The sequence below is a fragment of the Lissotriton vulgaris genome, chromosome 4_1 (genome assembly GCF_964263255.1).
Source record: "Lissotriton vulgaris chromosome 4_1, aLisVul1.2, whole genome shotgun sequence".
NCBI classification, from domain to species: Eukaryota; Metazoa; Chordata; class Amphibia; order Caudata; family Salamandridae; genus Lissotriton; species Lissotriton vulgaris.
The window spans coordinates 359,279,593-359,289,279 of record NC_141691.1 but is presented as its reverse complement, the minus strand read 5'-3'; the positions used below and the strand labels follow the sequence as shown (position 1 = coordinate 359,289,279).

At 45.9% G+C, this 9,687-nt stretch overlaps 2 pseudogenes; both read right to left on the bottom strand.

The window, feature by feature from the left end:
- Positions 1-4,095: 4,095 nt before the first annotated feature.
- On the bottom strand, positions 4,096-6,805 carry LOC147718751 (28S ribosomal RNA; annotated as a pseudogene).
- A 480-nt stretch (positions 6,806-7,285) lies between these two features.
- Positions 7,286-7,431, bottom strand: LOC147718750 (5.8S ribosomal RNA; annotated as a pseudogene).
- Between the last annotated feature and the right edge of the window lie 2,256 nt (positions 7,432-9,687).

Sequence of the window (9,687 nt, the reverse complement as noted above, 5' to 3'; positions counted from 1 at the left end):
GCATGATGACATCTTATTTGGAGTTTTATCTAGACTCAAGGAATCTGGTTTGACTTTGAAACGTGAGAAATGCAAATTCAGAGTAAAATCTGTGTCTTATTTGGGGCACAATATATCCGGGGAGGGTATCAGTCCCAAGATTGATCTGGCGGAGGCTATTCTTCAAGTCCAACCCCCTTCTAACAAGGATCAAGTGAAATCTTTCAATGGGTTATCCGAGTATTATTCAAAATTTATTCAAAATTTTGCTAGCGTGATGCAGCCTATTAGACTTCTTTTGAAAAAAGGTGTGGTTTTCAATTGGGACAAGGAATGTTCAGGAGCTTTTGAAACTGTTAAGTCTGGGATCGCAAAAATGCCAACTTTGGGGCATTTTGATGTGCACAAGAAAACAATTTTGTCTACTGATGCAAGTATACGTGGTTTGGGGGCTGTTCTATCTCAGTTGGTGGATGGTTCGGAGAGGGTCATTGGATTCGCCTCACGTTCTCTGAAGGGTGCTGAGGAGCGCTATTCGGTTATAGAGCGTGAAGCGTTAGCTTGTTTTTGGGCCATCAAGCATTTCAGATTTTATTTGTGGGGTTTACCTTTTGTGGTCAGGTCTGATCACAAACCTCTGGTGCAGTTGTTTTCTTGTAGAAATGTAGAATGTACAACTCCAAGGATTAAGAGGTGGGTCGAAGGACTCATGGAATACAATTTCTGTGTGGAATACTTACCTGAACTTAAAAATATTCCTGCTGATTTTCTTTCTAGATCACCCCTTGATAAGTTGGTTGTGTGTGATTTTGAGCTTCCTGTTGTTTCATGGGTGAGGGAATCAGCATTGAATGAAGTAGAATGGAGGGATAGCTTTTCTAATGATCCGGCCAGAGATTTTGTTTTGGAATCCACGGTAAGTGGATGGCCTGTTTTGAAAGACGTTCCTGATCCTGCTAAGGGTTATTGGAATGTGAGAGATGAGTTGAACATTGTTCAAGGTGAATTGTTCAGAGGCGACAGGTTGATTCCCCCTTTTGGGAGGAGGGAGAAGATAATAAATTTGGCACATGAGGGACATCTTGGTCGTAGTCTCACCAAGGCGAGAGTCAGGGAATCCTATTGGTGGCCTGAATTAGACCGTGAGGTTGAGATTGTTGTGAGGGACTGCAGTATTTGTGCAGGTAATGATAAGTCAAGAAAAGTGAGCACCGCCCCTCTTTCCCCTGTTGCTATACCTGAGCGTCCTTGGTCTGAAGTGGCTGTGGACATCATTGGACCTTTCGAGAATCTGGCTCCTTCTGAGAGGTTTGTTGTTGTTCTGGTAGACTATACATCGAAGTGGTTGTCTGCTTCTTGCATGGGCTCCGTGTTGAGTAGGAATGTAATTGAATTTTTGAAGGATGCTTTTACTTGTGAAGGGGTGCCTGACGTTTTGGTCTCTGATAACGGTGTTCAATTCACCTTCCAGGAAATGTCGGACTTTTTGAGAGATTTATACATCACCCACCATAGGACTGCTCTCTACTCCCCACAGGCCAATGGTTTGGTGGAGAGCATGAGTAGGTTAATTAGAGCTTGTGCCCAGACTGCTTTGGAAAGAAGGCTTCCACTAAAACCTATTCTCAGGGAAAAACTGTGGGCGCACAGAAACACTCCTAACAGCGTGACTGGTTTGTCACGTTTTAAGAAACTGAAAGGTAGGGTTGCTGGTTCTAAGCTTAATCCTTTGTGGCTTTCGGTGAAGGATAGGGGTTGTGTGGTCAATGATTGGAGGTTGGAAAACTATCAGGAGAAGTACAAGCGAAGGTTCGATGTATTAAGAGGGGCGAAGAGTGTTTGTTGGAAAGTGGGTGATTTTGTTTTCATTAAAAAGGCAGCTTCGTCACCAAAGGGTGAGTCCAAGTATTTTGGGCCTAGGCGCATTGTTAAGGTCATGAAGAATGTGGTTATGCTTGTTGGGGGAGATGTTTGGAGTATGTCTCGTTTATCAAGGTGTGCGAAGGGGGATGGTGTTGTGAAACCTGGTTCCGACGGTTTTGTGAGTCAAAAATGTTCTAATCACTTACCTCAGAATGTTCCTGGTTCTGACGTTTTGTGAGGAAAAAAATTTCTAATCACTTACCTCAGAATGTTCCTTTTCGCAGCACAAGCACAAGAGCTAGAAGACCTCCTTTGTATCTTCAAGATTACTGTTCTAAGTGAATTGTTTCTGTGTTTCTTTTTGACCTTTGTATTTCTGACTGTTTTCTTTAGTTCTCTTTATCTTTTCCTGTGCCTTTTTACTTTGTTCGCTTCTTCTTCTTGTTTATTATTCCTCATTGTTTTGTTATTATAATAAGGGAGATGTGTTGTATCTTCACCTTTAATTGTGTACATTCCTTGTTAAGAATGTAACTAGGTCATAGGTTGTAATGTGATGTGGGGAGAGTTTGGGAGTTGTAACTTGGTCAAGAGACTGAACGACTTGCCTCCCTGTTGGGTGTTATTAAACTACTTGTTACTCAATTGTGGAGTGTTCATCTTTACATTAAAATGCTTCCTATATAACTAGATAAAAACTTCAGGAAAGGATTTTGACAATTTCTGCACATTTAACTTAGTACGTAATAGGGCCCTGCCTAAGTATATGAGTTGTCATACTTCAAGTGATTTGCTTTTAGGGACATGGCATGTATGCCAACTCACTGCCAAATGGGTTACTGTCAAGTATGTTGACACAAATATCAGCGCTAGCCGGCAGAGCCTTAAGTTCCCTATATGCAGAGATTACTTTACATTTGGTAGCAGTTTCATAAATTATAAAACAGAAAATTAGAACTATTGGCGAAAAAATGGCTGCTTATCAGAATATTGAAGAACATGAATCTCTTTCTGTATTTTGCAAGGGGAGACAATAAATACAATTTTCAGCCATTGCCAACCAACACAGTTAAAAGCTTGTATTTCTGCAAGCTAAATACTAATTTCCTAAACTACATATTAGCTTGTCCGTAATATGTCCAAAATCCCAATGTTAAGAGGTCTGCCAAGAAAGAGATGAAGTGAAAATCCACACTCCTCTAAGCAATATTTGAGCACATTACTTTTATTAAAACCTCTCAAATATGAAGCCAGCAATTTGGATGAAGATCAGCTCTCCTCAAAGCCAAGTGAATTTTACGAGTTCAATGTGTTGCTGCTTCTGAATAGTAAGCATTTAAAGACATCATAAAACAACAATGCTGAATGGAAAAAAAGAGAAAATGTAAAAGTTTAAGGTGCTTTATGTTATGATTGATATAGCATACCCCTAGAAACTCTACATACCATTCATTCTTCCATCTCTGCATAAATAGAAGGCATGTATGTATTTTAAATTAGGACAGCTGAGCTGGTAACATGATTAACTGACTAGGCACACCCATACTCTCACATTGGCGGCCTTGAGAATGAAATGCCTTTGGTGACATATTTGCCAACACAAAGTTGACAAGCTAACTGGTGAAAATCTTGATACCTGGCAAACAATTGTGGGTGGGAAGCCACTCTGCCCTGGGTAGTAGCCGCTACCTTCTGGCTGGAACCACCAACTTGCAAGGACCGGACCTGCTATGGGGAGATTACAGGAGCGGATGAGCCTGCAGGAGCCCCAGACTCCTCCCCAGGCTGACGCCACCCTAACCCGGATAGGGAAGGTAGCCCTGCCTGGTACCTGGAGCTCTGGTCTGTGGGGACCGGGCTTCCCAGCTGAAATACATGGCTTTGCCTGCCTCTCACAGCGGATTACAGGAGCTCATTCCCCACATGAGCACAAAACTCCTTCCCCGTATGAGGCCACCCTGGCCTGGATAAGTACAGTGGCTCTATATGATGCCTGGAGTTTTGGCCTGCAGGTATCGGGCTTCCCAGGTGAAAGCCATGGCTTTGCCTTCCTCCCACAGGGGAGATCTGGAGCTGTTCAGCCTACAGGAACCCAAGACACTTTGCCAGTCTAACGCCACCCTTTCCCAGATGGGTGAGGTTGCCGTGCCCGTTGCCTAGAGTCTTAGCCTGCAGGGCCTAGTTCTCCCAAGTTAAAGTTTTGGCTTCTGTCGCCTCTACAGGGATATTATGGGAGCTGTTCAGCATGCTGTTATGGATCTGACCTGCTGACTTCCCATTCCTTTGTACATGCCCTCTTAGAAGCCTGGTGCAGATTTGGTTACGGTTCTACGCAGAATCTGCATTTTTCCCTCAGAATTTCAAGGGTCAGTGAGAGCTCACCAAACACTGCCAGAACAGCAATGTTTTCGAAGGCTTGGACCTCTCTTGGGGTGAGCCCTGTCCTTTCCAAAGAAAAGAGAACTCTTACAAGGCTTCGGCTGGCTTCTCCGGGATTATTTGCATTAAGTCACTGGACACTACTTATCTCACCCACTCCAGGTTTCGGGTCTGATCCTGACATCCTTTTGATCAGCCAAGGGCAAAGAGGCCCTCACCCATCCCTTCTGAATGGCACTCACCCATCTCTTTGGACACACTGTCCCATGTTCAACTACTGTTGACATGGAACCCTGCTCTACTTCGACCTTCAAAGTTCTCATTTGAATATTTGCTACTACCACCAAGATCGGCATCTCTGGCAGTTCCACCTGGGATCTCGCCCCGTACTTCCATGCGCACCTTAGAGACCCTCCTACTCATCACAGCTGAGCTCCCTGGCTTTCAGCAACACCAATATGGACCCAATGCTCTAGCGGCATCCATTTTCAGGGGTAGTTAATTCAACACACACCTTTGTGGATTCCAACTTCCATTGTCACCATTCTGTTATCTTTATCAACCAAGACCTTTTCTGGGATCTGATGAGTGTTGGAATCCGGCGCCTTCACTGAGCATTTGGTTCATCCAACAGCACCAGTTCTGCTAACCAAAGTGGCCCATTAGGTGTTCGAATTCGATGCCTGGCTCCACACCGGGCATCTTACACATTTAAAGTTTGAGAATAGGTTGACATTGTTTCAGCCACAAGACCTCTAATCATTTGCTTTGCCAGATAAAACTGGAGTTTCTGAGCACCATCTACACTGAAGGAACTTTGGAGGCAACCAGCTACTATAAGGTTCAATTAGCCTTTCGCCCCTTAACGCAGACTATAACAATCAATTTGCGTCTCAGGACTTCAATAGTCTTCCACTTCTGCCTTCAGCCTGCCCAGACACAGTTTACCATCTTTCATGTCTTGTCACACGAGTTCATGCTCCAAGTCCCTGATAGAGCAGGCAAGACAGGATGGTGGTACACCCACCACAAGGATGCAATGGAATCACACCTCCACCAGCATGTGCAGCCCTCACATTCATTGCGCCACAGGGTTTTGATTGGACTTCCAACTGGCACACATTTTAGACTCCTTGGTTCTTGTTTCAAGATGGGCCAGGTGGGTGATCAACATCACTGTAGACCCCTGGGCCCTTATTTATGAGGCCTTGTGTCAGTTTTGCGCCGCCGGTGCGTCACTTTTTGTGAAGCACTAGCAGCGTACAAAATGCGCCTTGTTGCGCCATATTTAAAAAGTGACGCATCTAGGTAGATGCGTCACTTTTTAAACCCCTGCGCCACATTATACCTGCGTCAGGTATAATGTTTGCAGAGGGGGCGTTCCCCCGCAAAAAGCCTCGTAATAGTGACGCAGTGAAATCTATGAGATTTCACTGCATCACTTTTAGGATGCTGTTGCGTCAAAATCTTGCGCCTGCCTCACAGCAGGCGTAAGACTGACGCAAGCCCTTTCACATGGGGCTTTTCCCATGTGAAAGGACGCATTGCTGGAGTTGCGTCACTTTTGTGACACACTCCAGCAATGCGTCACTTTTGCGCTTACAGATGCGTCAGAAATACTGACGTATCTGTAAGTCCTTGCGACATGATGTGTCATACATTAAATATGACGCATCATTGGTGTCGCAAGGAGTGCGCAGTGAAAAGTGACGCATCGCTGTTTTCACGCAGCGATGCGTCACTTTTCATAAATGAGGCCCCGGGAACCCAGCATGGGCATCTCTGTCCAGCTGCACGATGCAGCCAGAGCACATGAGCACAGTCCACCCAAGTCGACAGTCATGCAGGGAGGCCTGTACCCCTTCCGCTCCATGGAACACCCTTATAGGGGCCGTTGCAGGTGCCAGGGAAAACCACAGAGGCAGTTAATGTTCCTTGGCCCTGCAGGCAAGAAGAAGCTGCTGCCAAGGGGGTTTGTAACACTTTCCACTGGAGCAGAGAGCTACCTGCCACCCAGGAGTCTCCCAAGTGACCCTGAGCCCATAGCACTGCTCCACTGCAGAGGAAATATGCCCTGCGGGGGCTCAGTGTCTCCAGGTGGCATTCCCATGGAGGGGATTCTCCCTCCTAGGGGACTGACATTCCTGCCATGTTTAATCCGAGTGAACTTGGTGGAACCCACCTGTTTACCTCTCAGTGGTTTCATATCCTCATGAACTCTCTCTACAAAGTTATTTTCAACTTTCCCTTACAATACTTATTGGCTATTGGTCGTGCGCTCCTATTAACCTCTTTGGGCTGCATTCCCAAGCAACCAGGCTCCAAGAAGACCTGCTACTATCGTGCCGTGGGCTGTTAAAGCCATAAAACAATATAAGGACGGAGCCTTGCCTTGGGCCCCCTCAGTTACGCTGAGGAATCAGTCTTCTGTACGACACATTTTCTGCCCCTCCTCTGGGCAGAGATTCAGTGCTGGGCACGTACCTCTTCACTCTCCAATACTGAGGGAATCCTGGTTAGTTTCTTTTGCTGCTCTTAGCAATTTGCTGAAATGAAGCTGGTCACTATGTCTGATCTGAGGTTGTAGTTGGATGTCGTAGTGTGGGAAAGCCAGATCACTTCCATGAGTACCAGAAGGGAGAGACTATCCTTCGCACAGTGAGTGCACAGGGGAGTCACAGCAGCAAACAATTTCCCAGATCGAAGATCAAAGCTCGCAGGTGCCAGCATGGAAACCAGCACCCACAGGCAGGCAGGGGACCTTCCCAGCCCAGCTGCAAAAGTGGGCTCCCAAGGCAGTGCATACGGGCAGTCATGGGCCACAGTAGACAGCTACGGACAGCAAACTTCCAGGAACGCTGGGTTTTGCTGGCCCCAGGGCAGAATGGGCACCCACAAAGGCAAGAAAGGCCAGCTGCACTGCTGGCATACTTCTGCCATGGGACTGGGCGGGGACGTGCGATGGGGAATCGTGGGTCTGACCTTGGAAGGATGAATCGAGCAGAGCCTTCAGTGACAGCCTCAACCGTAGCCTAGGAGAGCCCAAACAAGAATGGTGTCCAAGCTACCCTCAGACAGGCATAGCTAGGGATGAACTCAAGGCCGCATTTGATGTATCGAAGATCAATGTGTCCTAAAATTCACACTAATGCTCACAGCTGGCTGTGTTCTTCATCAATGCGTGAGCTGAGTGATCCACCACCAAGAGTCACAGACAGCATTAGCAGTGGTCACCTACCTGCAGGTGAAAGAAAGGTGGTAGGAAGTCAGCACCAGCCATCCACCACCTATTTTGATTTATTTAATTTGATTGGCCTATTGGTAGAGCGGAGCGAATGCTCTAGGGCGTCTTGGCGCTAGAAACAGAAGATCTGAGCGGTGCTGGCAGTATGTACAAGATGGATCAGTTGTTAAACAGCCAGATTTTTAGCACCTTTCGGAAGGATAAGATTGAAGAGCTGCTCTTAATAGAAATGAGAAGCTGGCTCCAGATCTTCACTGTTCCCAACAAGAAGCTTCTTCCATCCCAGCGTGCCTCCTTAAACATGGGTGTCTGCAAAAGTTTTGTATAAGTAGATATTTAAACTTCTGGCCGGAGTATACCATTCTAGGTGTATCCTCAAGAATTGTGGCCCTGTACCCTGTAGAGCTTTGAAGGCCAGACATTAGGATTTAAACTCAATCCGTTTTTCCACTGGGAGCCAATGGAGGACTCCTAGACTGTGGGGGACTGATTTGAACTAGTACTAATCTGGCTGCAGCATTCTGCAAATGCTGCAGTCTAAGTAAATGTTGGGATTGAATCCACATGTATAGGGTATTCCCATAATCCAGACGCAAAAGAGCCAAGGCTGTAACCAAAGTTTTGATTGTGTCAGGTGGGATAAAGGGACTGATTTTTCTGAACATTTTTAAGATGAACCAGGTGGTGGAGGAGAGCCTATTGATCTGACTATTGAATGTTAATTTGACATCAAAGATGACTCCAAGATTTTTAACGTTGGCCACTGGGGTTGGACAATCACCCAGATTGGCAGGCCACTATCTGGGTGACCAGAAGGATGAATTTGGGGCCAACAGAAAGACTTCCGTTTTTCCTCCGTTCAGTTGCAGGCAGTTTGACAGCATCCACTGGTTGATTTTAAGCATGCAGCTGTTAAAACGGTCAGTGGTCTCCTCCACGTTGCTTGAGACTGACACCACCAATTGGGTGTCATCAGCATTGGAGGCAACCGAGAACCCAAACTGCCTGATGATCGATGCCAAGGGCACCACATTTACATTGAATAATGTGGGGCTAAGAGAAGAGAAGGCTCCCAGTTCAATAGAGAAGGTTCTGTCGGCTAGGTAGGATAGTACCAGCGCGAGCGCAGAATTTCTGATCCCCAGCTCCACCAGTCTACTGTCTAGTATTGCTTGGTTCACCGTGTCGAAGGCCGTCAATAGGTCTAACAAAATCTAGGTGGCCTTACCCCCTGAATCTAGTATTGTCCTAAGTTTCTCCGCCGCCATGACCATAGCTGTCTCCGTTCCATATCCTTCTCAAACCCGTATTGAGAATGATCTAGCACCTGCACAGTGAGATAGCCCAGCACCCTGTCACGATTCCACTCTGGAAGTTGGCCTCCACAATTTAAAAAAGTGTTTCCAGGTAATTGGCCTAGGAGCCCCACCCCGCCGTCACAGCAAGCAAGTAAGAGGCTGTCAAAGCAGCATAGGAAAGAAGCTCCACCACCATCCCTCCTGAACAGGTCCACACAAGTCTTCAAACCTCAGCCTGGCCACCTGGGAACAGTCCACCTGGTACCGGGCAATGAGGGAGGGTTGCCCCAACTGCACATCAACCATCCACCTCCTACCAGGGCTGATTTTCTGGAGGTCATAGCAGTAGGCTTTTGGGTGAGTAAAAGGGGGTTTTGGATTGGAAGAGTCCGAGGGAAGAGTTGAGAAAGGTGTCAGATGATGCAAGTATGGGGAAGAGACCTGCATGAACCACGTGTGACCAAACAATCAAAGTACAGTGATGGCTAGACCACTGTGAAAGCTCAGAACCTGTTAATTTTCTTCTCTTCAGTGTGTGAACGTTTTATTAGTTGCTTTAGAAGTAAGTGGGAGCTAGCATCCCTTCCAATTATCAGACCAAATGAACGAATGCAGTCATGCAATAAAGCCAGGACTACCAGATGAAGTTAAAGAGTTTTATTACAAACTCAGAAATAGAATAATATAGATGAGAGTCAGCAGCATATTATAAAAGTATAATATCACAAGAATAAGTCAGAATTTCCTAACGAAATTCAGCCTAAACAATTAGAAGCAACCCAGAAAACTTGGTGGTTGCTATACAAAAGATGAAGAAGAGGATCTGAAAATTGAACTGCAAAGTTCAATCCTTATGCCTAGTCATTAGTAGATATGAAGAAATCGAAAGACCTACTTTTTCCTAAAATAGGAAAATCCTGATTA